This window comes from Balaenoptera physalus (genome assembly GCF_965194825.1).
Source record: "Balaenoptera physalus genome assembly, chromosome: X".
NCBI classification, from domain to species: Eukaryota; Metazoa; Chordata; class Mammalia; order Artiodactyla; family Balaenopteridae; genus Balaenoptera; species Balaenoptera physalus.
In genome coordinates, this window is record NC_138903.1 from 61,598,781 (window position 1) to 61,617,987 (window position 19,207).

The 19,207-nt window shown below is 37.8% G+C and overlaps 1 protein-coding gene across 2 annotated transcripts in view; it reads left to right on the forward strand.

Moving 5' to 3' along the window:
• Positions 1-19,207, forward strand: part of ITGB1BP2 (integrin subunit beta 1 binding protein 2) — a 32,818-nt gene that overhangs the window by 5,273 nt on the left and 8,338 nt on the right. The window lies entirely within an intron of this gene.

Sequence of the window (19,207 nt, forward strand, 5' to 3'; positions counted from 1 at the left end):
AACTTTTAACCTTTTGAGGAACTGCCAGACTGTTTTCCAAAGAGGCTGCACCATTTTACATTCCCACCAGCAGTGTATGAGGGTTCCAATTTCTCCACATCCTCAGTAACACTTGTTACTTGTCTTTTTTTATTATGGCCATCCTAGTGGGTGTGAAGTGGAATCTCATTGTGGTTTTACTTTGACTTTCCCTGATGGCTAATGATGCTGAGCATCTTTACATGTACTTATTGGCCATTTTTGTATCTTATTTGGAGAAATGTCTATACAAATCCTTTGCCCATTTGTTAATAGGGTTGTTTGTCTTTTTATTGAGTTGTATTTTAAAAATATATTCTGGAGACAAGCCTCTTGTCAGATATATGATTTATAAATATTTTCTCCCATTCTCTGTGTTGTCTTTACACTTCCTTGATGGTGTCCTTTGATACACAAAAGTTTTTAATTTTTATGAAGTCTAATTTATCCATTTTTCCTTTGGTTGCTTATGCTTTTGATGTCATATCCTAGAAACCATTGCCTAATCCAAAGTCATGAAAATTTACTCCTATGTTTTCTGAGAGTTTTATAGTTTTAGCTCTTACATTTAGGTCTTTGATCCATCGAGTTAGTTTTTGTATGTGGTACGAGGTAAGGGTCCAACTTTACATTTTTGCATATGGATATCCAGTTGTCCCAGCACCATTTGTGGAAGAGACTATTCTGTCCCCACTGAATTGTCCTAGCACCCTAGTTGAAAACCAATTAACCATAAATGTGAGGGTTAAGAAATACATTTTGAATGGAAATTTGAAGAATGAGAAATTTGGATAGATATGGAAGAGTAGGGAGAGCCAGGCTTGGGTAGGAAGTTGTTCTATTTTACTTTTTGTGTTTTATTATAAATTCCAAAAGCAATACATATTGTCACTGTAAAAGACTCAATGCAGAAGTATATGGAGTAAGAAGTAAATGCTCCTCTTCAGATTCTCTCCAAGTTTAGTCTTTTTGCTGTTTGTAACCACTGCTAACATATCAGAGGGTATTGGTTCCCCGACCAGGGATTGAACCCATACCCCCTGCAGTGGAAGCACGGAGCCCTAACCACTGGCCCACCAGGGAATTCCCTCAGAAGGGTATGTTTAAGCAAGGGAACAAAAAAGTCAAGTGAAGTGTCGCTAGATTGGCAAGAGCCTAAAATGCTAGATCAAGGATTTTGAACATGATTTAAAGGAGAGTTAAAAAGGCATTATAGACCTTTTTTTTTTCTTTTAATTGATTTTTGGCTGCGTTGGGTCTTTATTGCTGTGCACGGGCTTTCTCTAGTTGCGGCGAGTGGCGGCTACTCTTCGTTGCGGTGCAGGCTTCTCACTGCGGTGGCTTCTCTTGTTGCGGAGCACGGGCTCTAGGCGTGCGGGCTCAGTAGTTGTGGCTCGCAGGCTCTAGAGCACAGGCTCAGTAGTTGTGGCGCACGGGCTTAGTTGCTCCATGGCATGTGGGATCTTCCCGGATCAGGGCTCGAACCCGTGTCTCCTGCGTTGGCAGGCGGATTCTTTACCACTGTGCGACCAGGGAAGCCTGGCCTTTTCTTTTTAAACGTAGATTTTTTCTTTTTGGCTGCGCCACGTGGCTTGCAGGATCTTAGATCCCCAACCAGGGATTGAACCCAGGCCCGTGGTAGTGAAAGCGCCGAGTTCTAATCACTGGACCACCAGGGAATTCCCTTAAATGTAGATTCTTAATTAGAGGAGTGATATCTCTTTTTTGAGTCTCTCCTGAGTCAGATTTACTCCCTCAGCTGCCTCGTGGCTTGTGGGATCTTAATTCCCCGATTACGGATCGAAGCCGGGTCCCAGCAGAGAGCACCGAGTCCTAACCATTGGACCGCCAGGGAATTCCCTGAAAATAGGATTTTTCTTGACAGTCAGGTTTTGCTAGTCTATAAAGTGATAACATATTTACCATACCATTGCATCAACTTTAGGATTAAGGAAGATTGTATTCACCTGCTGAGGGAGTAAAGTATCATGTATAGAATGCCACTGTGTGGGGCACTTCTACCCACATTATTTTATTTAATCCTCACATCTGCTCTGTGAGGTAGGTATTATTATCCCCAATTTTTATAGATGAGGAAACCAAAGCTCAGAGAAGGACAGAGCTAGCCTGAGGTCACATGGCTACTGATTAAAACCTCAGTCATTGTTCTAGAGCCATCTGAGAATATCCAAAACCTAAGGACCCAACGGGGATCTTAGAAGAGAAGCTTGATATCGCATCCCTGTAGCCTAGCAGAGTCCCTTCGACAAGCCTAGCTGGGAACCAGCGAGGCCCTTAGTTGATCAGTGGTATCTCACACCGATATAACGCTTTCCCAACCACTTTTTGTCTCTGATCACCTCATCCCTAACCTAAGTGGGACCCCTGGGTACTTTACCTCTCACTTCATCCAGATCAGTAATTATCTCCCAGTTACACCAGATTTAGTGTTACTGACTCTGGGACCCCTGCCTCCACTGTCCTCTTTCTCCCTTTCTGCTCCCAAAGTCCCAGAACACTGCTAGAGGGAGAACCAAGCAGACCAATATGAATTCATGCTGTCCAATTTCAACTTGGCCCTTGCAGCTGCTCAGCAACCCTTTTATTTGTCTCATACATTCCCTGGCACTCTCCCCACAGAGGCTGTTCCAGAACTTCTTCTTTCTCCTCAAACTACAAATTCCAATCTCCCTGCTTCTACTTACACAGATTTCATATTAGACACTTTCATCTGATTAACTGTCCCTCCTGCAGCAAATCAGTAATATCGTTCTCCCTTCCAGCCCTGTCCTCTAGCCATCCAGTTTCCTTCCCGGGAAAGCAATCAATGTTCTTGATCTCTTATTTATCCTTTCAGAGATACTTTATGACTCTACAAGCAAAAATACGGAAAGGAGGGAACTTGCACTGGTCGTTAAAGATAAGTAGGATTTGGATAGGTGGAGAGACAGGAGATGATATTCCAAGCAGAGGAAACATCCGGGGCAAAGGCACAGAGGTGGAAATGAGTAAGATATATTTAGAAAACAGGGTATAGCAAGTAGAGTAATCCCCTGAGAAATAATCCCACCTGCTGCCTCGAGTGCTACCTCTCCTTTTCTAGTTCTGACTTCAGCGTGATCTGCTTCCCTGACGGTCCTGCTCTACATACCAGCAGAGTAGAAATCTGACACTACATGGCCCCTCACCCATCCTATCTTGCCTGGACCTCCGTTACTATTTATCGAGCCATCTGTTTCAGTCCTGCTAAAGAGGTCCTAGCTCCTTCCTGAGTAACTCTCCAGGCCAGACACCTTCCATTTCTTTGGTCACATGGACAATTTCCTCACACCATTGAAAGCAGGACAATGAATATAGAATATGCATTGTACAGACATTATTGATCTTACCAATATATACAACAAACGGAGGTCAAGGAAACATGTTGATCTATACAACAGAGATGGAATTGGCAAAACCCAGACTGTGAAACTACTGAAAAACAGTCCAACTTCCTCAACAAAAAAATTGCAAGGAAAAAAAGAGATGAAGGGGAACCTTCAGTTTAAAAGTGACATATAATACATATCCACCAATCACAATGTGTGCACTTTATATGGATACTGATTGAAACCAAAAAAGCTGTAAAAAATTCTTTTGACATTTATGAAACTATTGGAAATTTAAATGCTGACTTGGCATTTGATGATATTAAGGAAATATTGCTTGTTTATTTTATGTGTGCTAATGATATTACCATTATGATTTTTTAAAAAGGATCCTTAACTTTTAAAGATACATACTGAAATATTTAGGTATGGAATGATGTCATGTCTGGGATCTGCTCCAAAATATTACAGGACGGAGGAAATAGATGAAACAAGAGTGCCCAAGAGTTGATACTAGTTGAAGCTGAGTGTTTGGTAAATGGGGATTCATTATACTAGCCAGTCTACTTTTGTACATGTTTTAAATTCTCCATTAAAAAGCTTTTAAAAATGTTACTGAATTGTCAAACATCTGATGAAAGTTTGTGTACTAGTCTGAAGGAGTGGAACAGGAGGAGCTGGAATATGAGAAGAGGAAGGTCTGGAACAGCCTCTGTGGGGAGAGTGCCAGGGAATGTATGAGACAAATAAAAGGGTTGCTGAGCAGCTGCAAGGGCCAAGTTGAAATTGGACAGCATGAATTCATATTGGTCTGCTTGGTTCTCCCTCTAGCAGTGTTCTGGGACTTTGGGAGCAGAAAGGGAGAAAGAGGACAGTGGAGGCAGGGGTCCCAGAGTCAGTAACACTAAATCTGGTGTAACTGGGAGATAATTACTGATCTGGATGAAGTGAGAGGTAAAGTACCCAGGGGTCCCACTTAGGTTAGGGATGAGGTGATCAGAGACAAAAAGTGGTTGGGAAAGCGTTATATCAGTGTGAGATACCACTGATCAACTAAGGGCCTCGCTGGTTCCCAGCTAGGCTTGTCGAAGGGACTCTGCTAGGCTACAGGGATGCGATATCAAGCTTCTCTTCTAAGATCCCCGTTGGGTCCTTAGGTTTTGGATATTCTCAGATGTTTGTCAGACAGCTCTTAGCAATGACTGAAGTTTAAACAGGTGGAATTCATCACTAAAACTGGAAGTTCTGCAAGACACATGGTGAGAGGAGTATTACAAAAAAAACTACTCTTTACTATGATCTAAGCACTGTAATAAAATATGTATATATATACACATTTTTTCTGTTATCTCTCTATACTATATATATCAAATGAGATTTTATATTCTCATTTAATTCTCACAACAATGTATTAAAAGCATTATTATTTTTTTAATAGATGAGGAAACTGAGCTTCAGGGAGGTTACATAATTTTCTCTAGGTCACATAGCTATCAAGTGTCAGAGCTGGGACACAAATCCAGCTTTGAGTACAAAGCCTGTGCTCTTTGGTGTCCAGCATACTTTCCAGCAAACACCTCCTTCCATTAAATCACTGTTATTTTGCCAGTGACATCCGTTAATAAAATTATAGATGCGTTCTCACCAAAAAGAATTATACACTGAATTGAAAGCTTCTGGTAGGTAAGAAGTTAATTGACTAGGGTGGAAGAGATAGATACTTGGAGGCAGTGAAACCAGTTGAAGATAATCACAGTGGTGCAGGGGAGAAAGATGAGACCTCAGACTAAGTGGGTGTGGTAGTAAGAATGGAGGAGAGAATAATGGATTTAAGAGATATGTCTTAGTTCAGGCTGCTATAACAAAGTACCATAGACTTGGTGGCTTATAAACAACATAAATTTATTCTTCACAGTTCTGGAGGCTGGAAGTCTGAGATTAGGGTGCCAGTATGGTCAAGTTCTGGTGAGGGACATCTACCAGGTGGAGGGCGAAGACACGAAGCAAGCTCTCTCATGACTCTTAAAAAGGCACTAATCCCATTCATGACCTCATCTAATCCTAATTACCTCCCCAAAGCCGCATCTCCTAATACCATCACAATGGGGGATAGGATTTCAATGTATGAATTTTAGAGGGACACAAACATTCAGTCCATAACACAGGTAGGAGTGAAAGTAATGTGGCCATTGCTGGTCTTCTGTGTTCCTTGAACCTATTCAACTCACTCCTTCCTCAGTGCCCCTGTACTATCTGTTCCCCCTACCTGGAATAGTCTTCCTCCAGGTCTTTGAATAGCTGGCTCTTTCTTGTCACTCACGTCTCAGCTCAAATATCACCACTCATGATAGAGGAACAATTCATTACCTCAAAATTTAATCAATAAAGGGAGAGAATCAAGCATTTATCCTTCCTTTCCTAGATGAACTGGGTAACAAAATAGTAGATGAAAGGACATGTTTTCCAAAACGATTCCAATTAATAAAAAGAAATGAAATTAGAATATCACCATTTTGCAATCCTTGATAAATAGAGATAGTGAGCATCAGCAGCTTCTAAGATTATAAAAAGACATCAGACATTATGTCTATCCTGTAGTCATACGAAAGGGATGGGACCTCAGTTTGATCTAGTCTTTGGATCCAGCTGCCAATTTGCAGGAAATACAGACATAGTAACTGCATGATGCCTATGCAACTGGCAAACTGCTGAGTGAGAAGTTTCACAGGTGAAACTTGAGTTCTTCCAAAAAAAAAGGTCAAGCCTTTCTTGACCATCTTCTCTAAATTAGCACCCACTCTCCAAGTTACTATCACATTACCCTATTTTATTTTCCCCATATCCCTTATCATCAACTGAGGTTTCCTTACATGAGAAGCAATATAGCATAACAGTTAAGAGGACAAACTATAACATCAGGCTGCCTGGGTTCAAATCTTGACTACTTACTGGCTATGTGACCTTAAACTACTTAAGAGCTATGGACCTCAGTTTCCCCAACTATAAAATGGGATTAATAACAGTGCCTATATCATAGGGTCATTAGGAATATTAAATGAGATAACATATCTATCTCAGAGCTTATCACAGTGCCTACTACAGGATAAGCATTATAAATGCTAACAATATTACTGCATAATTATTTTTTTGCTTATACATTATTTCTCTCTTTCACTAGCATATAAGTCTTTCTTCACTGTACCCAGCACCTAAAACTGCCTAGCACATATATAATATGTGCTTAATAAATGTTTGTTTAATGAAGGGCCTGAATTAGGGTGGCAAAGAAAGTTATGAAGAAGACATGTAAGGTATTCTTTTTTTTAATAGATCTTTATTGGAGTATAATTGCTTCACAATACTGTGTTAGTTTCTGTTGTACACTAAAGTGAATCAGCCATATTCATACAAATTTCCCCATATCCCCTCCCTCTTGAGCCTCCCTCCCATCCTCCCTATCCCACCCTTCTGGGTCATTGCAGAGCACCGAGCTGATCTCCCTGTGCTATGCTGCTGCTTCCCACTAGCTAACTATTTTACATTCAGTAGTGTATATATGTCGATGCTACTCTCACTTCGCCCCAGCTTCCCCCTCCCACCCCGTGTCCTCAAGTCCATTCTCTATGTCTACATCTTTAGTCCTGCCCTGCCACTAGGTTCATCAGTGCCATTTTTTTAGATTCCATATATATGCATTAGCATTTGGTATTTGTTTTTCTGAGTAACTTCACTCTGTATGACAGACTCTAGGTCCATCCACCTCACGACAAATAACTCAGCTTCATTTCTTTTTATGGCTGAGTAATATTCCATTGTGTATATGTGCCACATCTTCTTTATCCATTCATCTGTCGATGGACATTTAGATTGGTTCCATGTCCTGGCTATTGTAAATAGTGCTGCAATGAACATTGTGGTACATGTCTCTTTTGGAATTATGGTTTTCTCAGGGTATATGCCCAGGAGTGGGATTGCTGGGTCATACGGTAGTTCTATTCTATTTTTAGTTTTTTAAGGAACCTCCATACTGTTTTCCAGGGTGGTTGTATCAGCTTGCATTCCCACCAACAGTGCAGGAGGGTTCCCTTTTCCCCACACCCTTTCCAGCATTTATTGTTTCTAGATTTTTTGATAATGGCCATTCTGACCGGTGCGAGGTGATACCTCATTGTCGTTTTGATTTGCATTTCTCTAATAATTTGTGATGTTGAGCATCTTTTCATGTGCCACTTAGCCATCTGTATGTCTTCCTTGGTGAAATGTTTATTTAGGTCTTCTGTGCATTTTTTAATTGGATTGTTTGTTTTTTTTGATATTGAGCTCCATGAGCTGTTTGTATATTTTGGAGATTAATCCTTTGTCTGTTGTTTCATTTGCGAATATTTTCTCCCATTCTGAGGGTTGTCTTTTTGTCTTGTTTATGGTTTCCTTTGCTGTGCATAAGCTTTTAAGTTTAATTAAGTCCCATTTGTTTTTGGGGTTTTTTAAATAAATTTATTTATTTTATGTATTTATTTTTGGCTGCATTGGGTCTTCGTTGCTGCGCACGGGCTTTCTCTAGTTGTGGCGAGCGGGGGCTACTCTTTGTTGTGGTGCGCAGGCTTCTTATTGCAGTGGCTTCTCTTGTTGCGGAGCACAGACTCTAGGCATGCAGGCTCCATAGTTGTGGCTCACAGGCTCTAGAGCACAGGCTCAGTAGTTGTGGTGCATGGGCTTAGTTGCTCCGTGGCATGTGGGATCTTCCCAGACCAGTGCTCGAACCCATGTCCCCTGCACTGGCAGGTGGATTCTTAACCACTGTGCCACTAGGGAAGTCCCCCCATTTGTTTATTTTTGTTTTTATTTCCATTACTCTAGAAGGTGGGTCAAAAAAGGTCTTGCTGTGGTTTATGTCAAAGAGTGTTTTTCCTATGTTTTCCTCTAAGAGTTTTATAGTGTTTGGTCTTACATTTAGGTCTTTAATCCATTTGGAGTTTATTTTTGTGTATGGTGTTAGGCAGTGTTCTAATTTCATTCTTTTACATGCAGCTGTCCAGTTTTCCCAGCACCACTTATTGAAGAAGCTGTCTTTTCTCCATTGTATGTTTTTGCCTCCTTTGTCGTAAATTAGGTGACCATATGTGTATGGGTTTATCTCTGGGCATTCTATCCTGTACCATTGGTCTATATTTCTGTTTTTGTGCCAGTACCATACTGTCTTGATTACTGTAGCTTTGTGGTATAGTTTGAAGTCAGGGATCCTGATTCCTCCAACTCCGTTTTTCTTTCTCAGGATTGCTTTGGCTATTTGGGGTCTTTTGTTTTTCCACAAAAGTTATTATTTAAAAAGAAGAAAAAAAAACTTGGACTTGATTTTTTTTTTCTGATAGGGGAGGGAAGGGTATAAGATAATTACTCCAAGTCTTCAAACTTAAGTAACGGTAGAAGGCTAGTACTTTTAACAGAAACAGGAAAACCGGGAACTAGAACTAATATTATTTGAATAATCCGATAATGAATTTTATTTTAGGTATGAGTTTGAAATGATGGCAAAGCATAAGAGTGGAAATGCTAGCAGGCAGTTAATTGTAAATGCAAAATTAGAGTTCATGAGAAAAGTCAGCGCTGAAGATAGATTTGAGTATCATCTGCCTCAATGTGACACTTAAACATTCAACTTACTTTGTATGAGCTCCCTTCATCTTTAAAAAAACAAAAAACTCGCAGATGTGAAAAAAATGGAAAATACAATATTTGAACCCTTAAACTGTTCTCAGGGGAAGTCACTGTTAGCAGTTTGGTGTGTATCATTACAAATATTTTCTATACATTTACAAACAGATATTGGCATACAACATGTAGAGACATAGTAAAAATCTGAGCAGATACCTGCATTTATATGGAGAAATTTGTTTTTTTCTTTTTGGCCAATTTGGAATCATTCTATAATATTTTTCTGTAACTTACTTAATCATTAAGCATATCACTTTATTGTCCTTTAAGATATTTCCATGTCAATATATATAGATATCTGACATGCTTTTTTGTGTTGCATCGTACTTTATCGTATGGATATGCCATGATTTATTTAACTATTCCCCTATTGGTGAACACAAGTTGTTTATAATTTTTTATTGTTACAAATTATGCAGCAATGAAAATCATTATACATGTATCTTTGAATATTTGTGCTACTATTTTTTGAGGATAGATTCCTAGAAGTGGGATTGCTGGAAGGAAGGTATATACATCTTTACACATCTAAAGTGTTAATAGATACTGCTCAATTTCCCTCCACAAAGGCTGTTCCAATTTATATGGTCACCCAACAGTGTATGAGGTACCATTTTCCCCAATACCCTCATCAATACTTTATGTTATCATTAAAAAATATTTTTACCAACCAGATATGCAAATAATGGTATCTCATTTTTATTTTGCACTTCCTCTGGTTACAGGAAAGGGTAAGCATTTTTTACTGAATACAGTAGTCCCCCTTATCCATGGTTTCACTTTCCACGATTTCAGTTACCCTCAGTCAAATGTTGTCTGAAAATATTAAATGGACAATTCCAGAAATAAGCAATTCATAAGTTTTTAAAAAATTTTATTGAAGTATAGTTGATTTACAATGTTGTGTTTAACTTCTGCTGTATAGCAAAGTGACTCAGTTATACATATATATATATTCTTTTCCATTATGGTTTATCACAGGATATTGAATACAGTTCTCTGTGCTATACAGTAGGACCTTGTTGTTTATCCATCTTCTATATAATAGTGTGCATCTGCTAATCCCAAACTCCGAGTCCTTCCCTCCCCCCCCCTCCCCCTTGGCAACCACAAGTCTGTTCTCAATATCTGTAAGTGTGTTTTTATTTTGTAGATAGGTTCATTTGTGTCGTATTTTAGATTCCACATATAAGTGATATCATATGGTATTTGTCTTTCTCTTTCTGACTTACTTCACTTAGTATGATAATCTCTAGGTCCATCTATGTTACTTCTTTATCCATTCATCTGTCGATGGACATTTAGGTCATTTCCATGCCTTGGCTATTATAAATAGTGCTGCTATGAACATAAGGGTGCATGTATCTTTTCAGATTATAGTTTTGTCTGGGTATATGCCCAGGAGTGGGATTGCAGGGCCATATGGTAGGTCTATTTTTAGTTTTTTAAGGAACCTCCATACTGTTCTCCATAGTGGCTGTACCAATTTACATTCCCACCAACAGTGTAGGAGGGTTCCCTTTTCTCCACACCCTCCAGCATTCATTGTTTGTAGAACTTTTAATGATGGCCATTCTGACTGGTGTGAGGTGATACCTCATTGTAGTTTTGATTTGCATTTCTCTAATAATTAGCGATGATGAGCATCTTTTCATGTGCCTATTGGCCATCTGTATGTCTTCTTTGGAGAAATGTCTGTTTAGGTCTTCTGCCCATCTTTTGATTGGGTTATAAGTTTTAAATTGAACACAGTTCTGAATAACAAGATGAAATCTTGTGACATCCCACTCCAGGATGTAAATCATCCCTTTGTCCAGCATATCCATGCTATATACACTACCCTCTGATCAGTCACTTAGTAACCTCCTGGAGGTTATCAGAGGTCTCAGTATCGCAGTGCTTGTATTCAAGAAACCCTTATTTTACTTAATAATGGCCCCAAAGTGCAAGAGTAAATGCTGGCAATTCGGATATTCTCTTACTGTACCTAATTTATAAATTAAACTTTATCATAGGTATGTATAGGGGGAAAAACATAGTATATATAGGTTTTGGTACTATCCGTGGTTTCAGGCATCATCTGGGGGTCTTGGAAAGTATCCCTGCAAATAAGGGGGGGTTTACTGTATTAATGTACAGAATTTCAATTAAACTCTGTTTTCAGCCCCATATGTCATGTCCATCCTCTGCTGTACCTGGTGTCTTGTATCTTTCCATAGTTTTACTGGTAAAATGGCCCCTTCTTATCTGTATCCTCTGTACTAGACCAAAATTTCTTCCCAGCTCCTATTTCAGCTACCATTTCTCTTGCATCTAGAAAACCCCAAGAACTTTTTGTCCTTTTGGGTTTGTACATACTTTATATATTATTTTGGTACACTTTTAGTGGTGCCTCAGAAGGGATTTGAAATGCTATATTTGTTATATACTAAATTCTCACACGTAACCGCCTCTCTATTCAGTTCCATTGATATATTTGTCTATTCTTGAAGCATATCACAGCTTTATATAATAATTTGATATCTAGTAGGTAAGTCTTCCCTCATTTCTATCTTTTAAAAGTTTCTTGGCTCTTTTTATGTGTTCTTCCAGATGAACTTCAGAACCAACTTGTTCAGTACTCCCACCCTATCCTCTCAAATCCCAAAGAGATTGTTATAGGAATTTATACTTCTTTGAAAACAATTTTAAATTATGAAACTTCTCATTCAGGAATATTGTACATCTATCCATTTGTCAAATATTCATACTTATAGCCTTCGGTAATATCTTATAATTTTATTCATGTCATTATTTTGTACGTTTCTTGTTAGGTTTATTCCTATCATTTTTTTTTTTTACTGCTGTGAATGGGATCTTTTTCCCCCCCATTATATTTTCTAATTGGATATTGTTTTTATAGAGAAAAGTTATTGATTTAAAACTTAAACTCTATTTCTGTTTAATTTTAATAGTATATCAGTTCATTCTCTTAGATTATCGATATATCATATATAAACAAGGACATTTTATGATGCTTCCTTTACAACATTTTTAAAATTTATTTATTTGTTTATTTATTTATTTTTGGCTGCGTTGGGTCTTTGTTGCTGTGCGCAGGCTTTCTTTAGTTGTGGCGAGCAGGGACTACTCTTTGTTGCGGTGCGTGGGCTTCTCACTGCAGTGGCTTCTCTTGTTGCGGAGCACAGGCTCTAGGCGCGTGGGCTTCAGTAGTTGTGGCACGTGAGCTCAGTAGTTATGGCTTGTGGGCTCTAGAGTGCAGGCTCAGTAGTTGTGGCACACGGGCTTAGTTGCTCCACAGCATGTGGGATCTTCCCAGACCAGGGATCAAACCCATGTCCCCTGCATTGGCAGGCGGATTCTTTTCTTTTCTTTTTTTTTAAAGAGAAACAGGAACTCTCATTTATTGCTGGTGGGAATACAAAATAATACAGCCAGTTTGAAAGACAGTTTGGTGGTTTTCTTACAACATTAAACGTATTCTTACCGTACAATCCAGCAGTCATACCCTTTGGTATTTACCCAAATGAATTGAAAACTTACAGTGACACAAAAACCTCCATACAAATGTTTATAGCAACTTTATTCATAATTGACAAAGCTTGGAAGCAACTATGATGTCCATCAGTAGCTGAATGGATAAACTGTGATATATCTAGACAGTGGAATATTATTCAGTAGGCAGGCGGATTCTTAACCACTGCGCCACCAGGGAAGTCCCCTTTACAACATTTATAACTTTTATCTTCTCTTGTCTTAATGCTTTGACTAGAACCTGCAGAGCAACGTTCAGTAATAGTTGTGAAAACAGGTGAATATTCTTGGTTTTGTTCTGACTTTAAGGTGAATGCCACTAGTATTTCACTATTAAGTATGATGATTGCAGTTGTTTTCTATATTCTTTATCAAGTTATAAAATTCTCCTGTCCCTAGCCTACTGAGAAAATATTTTTTTAACATCTTTATTGGAGTATAATTGCTTTACAATGGTGTGTTAGTTTCTGCTTTATAACAAAGTGAATCAGTTATACATATACATATGTTCCCATATCTCTTCCCTCTTGCGTCTCCCTCCCAGAAAATATTTTTAAGGTACTACAAGCATAAGGTAAAAAATTCAAATGGTACAAAATGGTATGTGAAGAGTTGCCCATTTGTATTCCCTAGTTTTCCAGTTCCCTTACAGAGAAGCAATTCCTATTAACAATTTTTAGGTGAACTACCAGAGATAAATTGATGCAAATATAAGCATATATGTGAATATGTTATTTTTTACACAAATAGTGGCATACTATAAACACTATTCTAAACCCCAGTTTTTTTTGTTGATAAATCAGCTGTCAGTCATTTCTTTGCAGGTAATCAATCTGTCTTTTCTTTTTGGCTCTTTTTCCCTACTTTCATTATAGAAAATTTCAAACATACAAAAGTAAAGAAAATAGTATACTGAATTCCCATGTACCTGTCACCTAGCTTCAGTAATTATTAACTCATGGCCAATCTCGTTTCATCTATATTTCACTAACCCCTGCTCCTCCACCCACACAAGATTATTCTGAAGCAAATATCACACATCATATTATTTCATCTCATCCATAAATATTTTGATATGTATCTCTAAAATATAAGGACTTTTCTTAAACATTATAACAAAACCACCACCTCTAAAAAATGAACAATTCTTTAATGACATCAAATGTACAGTCATTGTTCAAATTTTCCTGATTGTCTCATAAATGTTTGTGTGTTTAGTTTTAGTTTGTTTGAATCAGGATCCAAATACAGGCTATACACTGCAATTGGTTGATATGTTTCTCAAATCTCTTAATCTATAGGTGCCCCTTCCTTCTCCCCCCGTTTTTTTTTTTCTCCCATGAGATTTATTAGTTCAAGAAACTGGGTGGTTTGTCCTATAGCATTTTGCATAAAATGGATTTTAGTAATTGCACCCCTGTGGTAATGTTTCCCTGTTCCTTATATTTCCTGAATATTGATTAGAACTAGAGGCTTGATTAGATTTAGATTTAGGTTCTATTTTTTCCTCTATTGAGGGGCAAGAATATGTCATAGGTAGTATTGTATACTTCTATAAGTAGTATACTTCTAAAAGTCTCTTGTTGCTTTTAAGATTTCTTTGATGTTCTTAAGTCTCATTAAAATGTGTCTGGGTGGGGATTTCTTTCTTTGTTTCTTTTTCCTGTTTGGGATTCCTGAGTTTTAAGATTGGCATTTTTCATCAATTCTCAGTTATTTCTTTTCAAATACTGCTGCTCCACTGTTTTCTCTATTCTTTGCCTGAACTCCAATTAGACATCACCTGTAAGTATGGGGCTTTTATTTATTTATTTATTTATTTATTTACATTTTTACTTATTTATTTATTTTTGGCTGCTTTGTGTCTTTGTTGCTGCGCACGGGCTTTCTCTAGTTGCGGCGAGTGGGGGCTACTCTGTTGCGGTGTGCAGGCTTCTCATTGCGGTGGCTTCTCTTGTTGCGGAGCACAGGCTCTAGGCACACGGGCTTCGGTAGTTGTGGCATGCAGGCTGTAGAGCATACACTCAGTAGTTGTGGCGCACGGGCTTAATTGCTCTGCGGCATGTGGGATCTTCCCGGACCAGGGCTCAAACCCATGTCCCCTGCATTGGCAGGCAGATTCTTAACCACTGCGCCACCAGGGAAGTGCCCAGTATGGGGCTTTTAAAACTAAGGCCCTAGGCCACGAGGGATCAGATGACTTCAGAGCAAAAGTCTGCTCTAGCAATTACCCAGTAGAGTTGTAGTTATTCATTGTTTCCTCTGCTTTACTGCCCGTGCACCATATATGTGTATATGGACAGAGATATATATCTCCATACACACTTAAAATATGTCTTGAAATTCATTCCATATCAGTATATAATTTACCTCATTTCTTTCTATTTTTATTTTTTTTTAAAGATTTTTTTTTGAGTGGACCATTTTTAAAGTCTTTATTGAATTTGTTACAATATTGCTTCTGTTTTAGTTTTTCGGCCACGAGGCATGTGGGATCTTAGCTCCCCGATCAGGGGCTGAACCCACACCCCCTGTATTGGAAGGTGAAGTCTTAACCACTAGACTGCCAGGGAAGTCCCCTCATTTCTTTCTTTTTATTGATTGAAGTATAACTTGCATATAGAAAAATGTACAAATCTGAAGTATATGTTTTTGTGTATGTATACATCTATGAAACCTCCCCCAAGTCAAAATACAGAACATTTCCAGCACTACAGAGGCTAGCTCCTTGTGACCTCTCTCAGTCATTATTCAGTCCCAAGATTAACCACTTTCTGGCTTCTATAGTCATAGATTAGTTTTGCTTATATTTGAATTTCATATAAGTGGAGTCATACAGAGTGTGTACTCTTTTGCATCTGACTTCTTTCATTCAGCATCGTCTGTGAGCTTCATCTATTTTGAATATATCAGTAGTTTGTTCTTAGGAATTCCCTGGCGGCCCAGTGGTTAGGATTCCAGGCTTTCACTGCTGGGGGCCTGGGTTCAATTCCTGGTCAGGGAACGCAGATCCCTGCAAGCCACGCAGCGTGGCCAAAAAAAAAAAAAAAAAAAAAAAAAAAATATATATATATATATATATATATGTATATAGTTTGTTCTTTTTCATTGCTGTGTAGAAGTCTGCTTTCTTAAAATTAACTTCCATTTTATGGATATATCATAATGTAGTTAACAAATCCTCTATTGATGGATATATAAATGGTTTTCAGTCTTTTGTTGCTATAAATATTACTACACTGCATGTGTTTATTCATGCATCTTTGCCATTATGCATATCAGTAGGATAAAATCCTAGATGTGTAAGTGCTAAGTGAAATATTATGTGCGTTATTAATTTTAATAGATTTTGCCAAATTGCCTTCCAAATAGGATGTACTAATTTACAAATCCACCAACAGTATATTTAAGGGTCTGTTTCCCAACATCCTTGCCAACTAGTTAACAATTTTTTTTTATTGAGGTATAGTTGATTTATAATATTATATTAGTTTCAGGTATATAATAGTGATTCAAAATTTTTATAGATTGTCACATTTAAATTATAAAATATTGGATATATTCCCTGTGCTGTACAGTATATCCCTGTAGCTTATTTATTTTATACTTATTAATTTGTGCCTCTTAATCCCCTACCCCTATTTTGCCCTTTCTCCTCCTTCTTCCCACTGGTAACCACTAGTTTGGTCTCTGTATCTGTGAGTCTGTTTCTGTTTTCTCATATTCATTCATTTATTTGATGTTTTAGATTCCACATATAAGTGATAACATACAGTATTTACCTTTCTCTGTCTGACTTATTTCACTAGGCATAATACCCGCCAGGTCCATCCATGTTGTTGCAAGTGGCAAAATTTAATTGTTTAACACATCTTCCTTATCCATTCATTTGTTGATGGACATGTAGCTTGCTTCTATGTTATGGCTATTGTAAATAATGTTGCTATGAACATTGGGGTGCATGTATCTTTTCAAATTAGTGTTTTCGTATTCTTTGGATATATGCCCAGGGGTGGAATTGCTGGATTGTATGGTAGTTCTATTTTCAGTTTTTTGAGGAATCTCCATACTGTTTTCCACAGTGGCTGCACCAATTTACATTCCCACCAACAGTGTACTAGGGATCTCTTTTCTCCATATCCTCACCAACACTTGTTATTTGTTGTCTCTGTGATGATAGCCATTCTGACAGGTGATATCTCATTGTGGTTTTGATTTCGCATTTCTTTGATGATGAGCAGTGTTGAGTATCTGTTGACCCTCTGTATGTCTTCTTTGGAAAAATATCTGTTCAGGTCTTCTGCCCACTTTTTAATCACGTTGTTTGTTTTTTGGTATTGAGCTGTATGAGGTATTTATATATTTGGGATATTAACGCCTAATCAGTCATATCATTTGCAAATATTTTTTCCCATTCAGTTGGCTGCCTTTTTGTTTTCTCGATGGTTTCTTTGTTGTGCAAAAGCTTTTAAGTCTAATGAGGTCCCATTTGTTTATTTTTGCTTTTGTTTCCTTTGCCTTAGTTGACAGATCCAAAGAAATATTGCTACAATTTATGTCAAAGAGAGTTCTGCCTATGCTCTCTTCCAGGAGTTTTATGGTTTCTGGTCTTACATTTAAGTCTTTAATCCATTTTGAGTTTATTTTTGTATATGGTATTAGAGAATGTTCTACTTTCATTCTTTTATGTGTAGCTGTCCAATTTTCCCAGCACCACTTATTGAAGAGACTGTGTTTTCTCCATTGTATATTCTTGCATCCTTTGTCATAGATTAATTGACCATAGGTGCGTGGGTTTACTTATGGGCTCTCTATTCTGTTCCATTGATTTATTTGTCTGTTTTCATGCCATTACCATGCTGTTTTGTTTATTATAGCTTTGTAGTATAGTCTGAAGTCAGGGAGCATGATTCTTCCAGTTCTGTTCTTCTTTCTCAAAGTTGTTTTGGCTATTTGGGATGTTTTGTTTTTCCATACAAATTTTAAAATTATGTGTTCTAGTTCTGTGATAAATGCCATGGGTATTTTGTTAGGGGTTGCACTGAATCTGTACACAATCTTGGGTAGTATGGTCATTTTAACTATTAATTCTTCCAATCCATTGACACGGTATGTCTTTCCATCTGTTTATGTCATCTTCAATTTATTTCATCAGTGTCTTATAGTTTTCTGAGTGCAGGTCTTTTACCTCCTTAGTTAGATTTATTCCTAGGTATTTTCTTCTTTTTGATGCAATTGTAAATGGTATTGTTTCCTTAATTTCTCTTTCTGATAATTTGTTGTTAGTGTATAGAAATGCAACAGATTTCTGTGTATTAATTCGGTATCCTACAACTTTACCAAATTCATTTATGAGCTCTAGTAGTTTTCTGGTGGTGTCTTTAGGATTTACTATGTATAGTATCATGCGATCTGTAAAAAATGACAATTTTCCTTCCTTTCCAATTTGGATGCCTTTTATTTCTTTTTCTTGTCTGATTGCTGTGGATAGGACTTCCAATACTGTGCTGATAAAAGTGGCAAGAGTGGGAATCCTTGTCTTGTTCCTGACTTTAGAGGAAATGCTTTCTGCATTTCACCATTCAGTATGATGTTAGCTGTGGGCTTATGGCCTTTATTATGTTGAGGTATGTTCCCTCTATACCTACTTTTTTTTTTTTTTGGCTGTGCTGCATGGCTTGTGGGATCTTAGTTCCCCAACCAGGGATTGAACCTGGGCCCTCGGCAGTGAAAGTGCAGAGTCCTGACCACTGGATCGCCATGGAATTCCCCTTTTTTTTTTATATACCCACTTTTTGTGGAGAGTTTATTTTTATCATAAATGGATGTGGAATTTTATCAAAAGCTTTTTCTGCATCTTTTGAGATGATCATAAGATTTTTATTCTTCAGTTTGTTAATGTGGTGTATCACACCGATTGATTTGTGGATATTGAACCATCCTCACACACCTGGGATAAATCCCACTTGATCATGATGTATGATCCTCTAATGTATTGTTGGATTTGGTTGGCTACTATTTTGTTGAGGATATTTACATCTAAGTTCATCAATGATAGTGGCCTATAATTCTTTTTTGTGATATCCTTGTCTAGTTTTTGTATCAGCGTGATGCTGGCCTCATAGAATGAATTCAGAAGTGTTCCTTCCACTGCAATTTCTTGGAATAGTTTGAGAAGGATAGGTATTAACTCTTCTTTAGATATTTGGTAGAATTCACCTGTGAAGCCATCTGGTCCTGGACTTTTGTTTTTGGGGAGATTTTTTATTATTATTACTGATTCAGTTTCATTACTGGCAATTGGTCTGTTCATATTTTCTATTTCTTCCTGGTTCAGTCTTGGGAGAGTGTACATTTCTAGGAATGTGTCCATTTCTTCTAGGTTGTCCATTTTATTGGCATATAGTTGTTTGTAGTAATCTCTTATGATCCTTTTTGTTCCTGTGGTGCTGGTTGTACCTTCTCCTTTTTCATTTCTGATTTTATTGATTAGGACCCCCTTTTTTTAAAATTTATTTATTTGGTTTTTTTTTTTGGCTATGTTGGGTCGTCGTTGCTGTGCGCAGGCTTTCTCT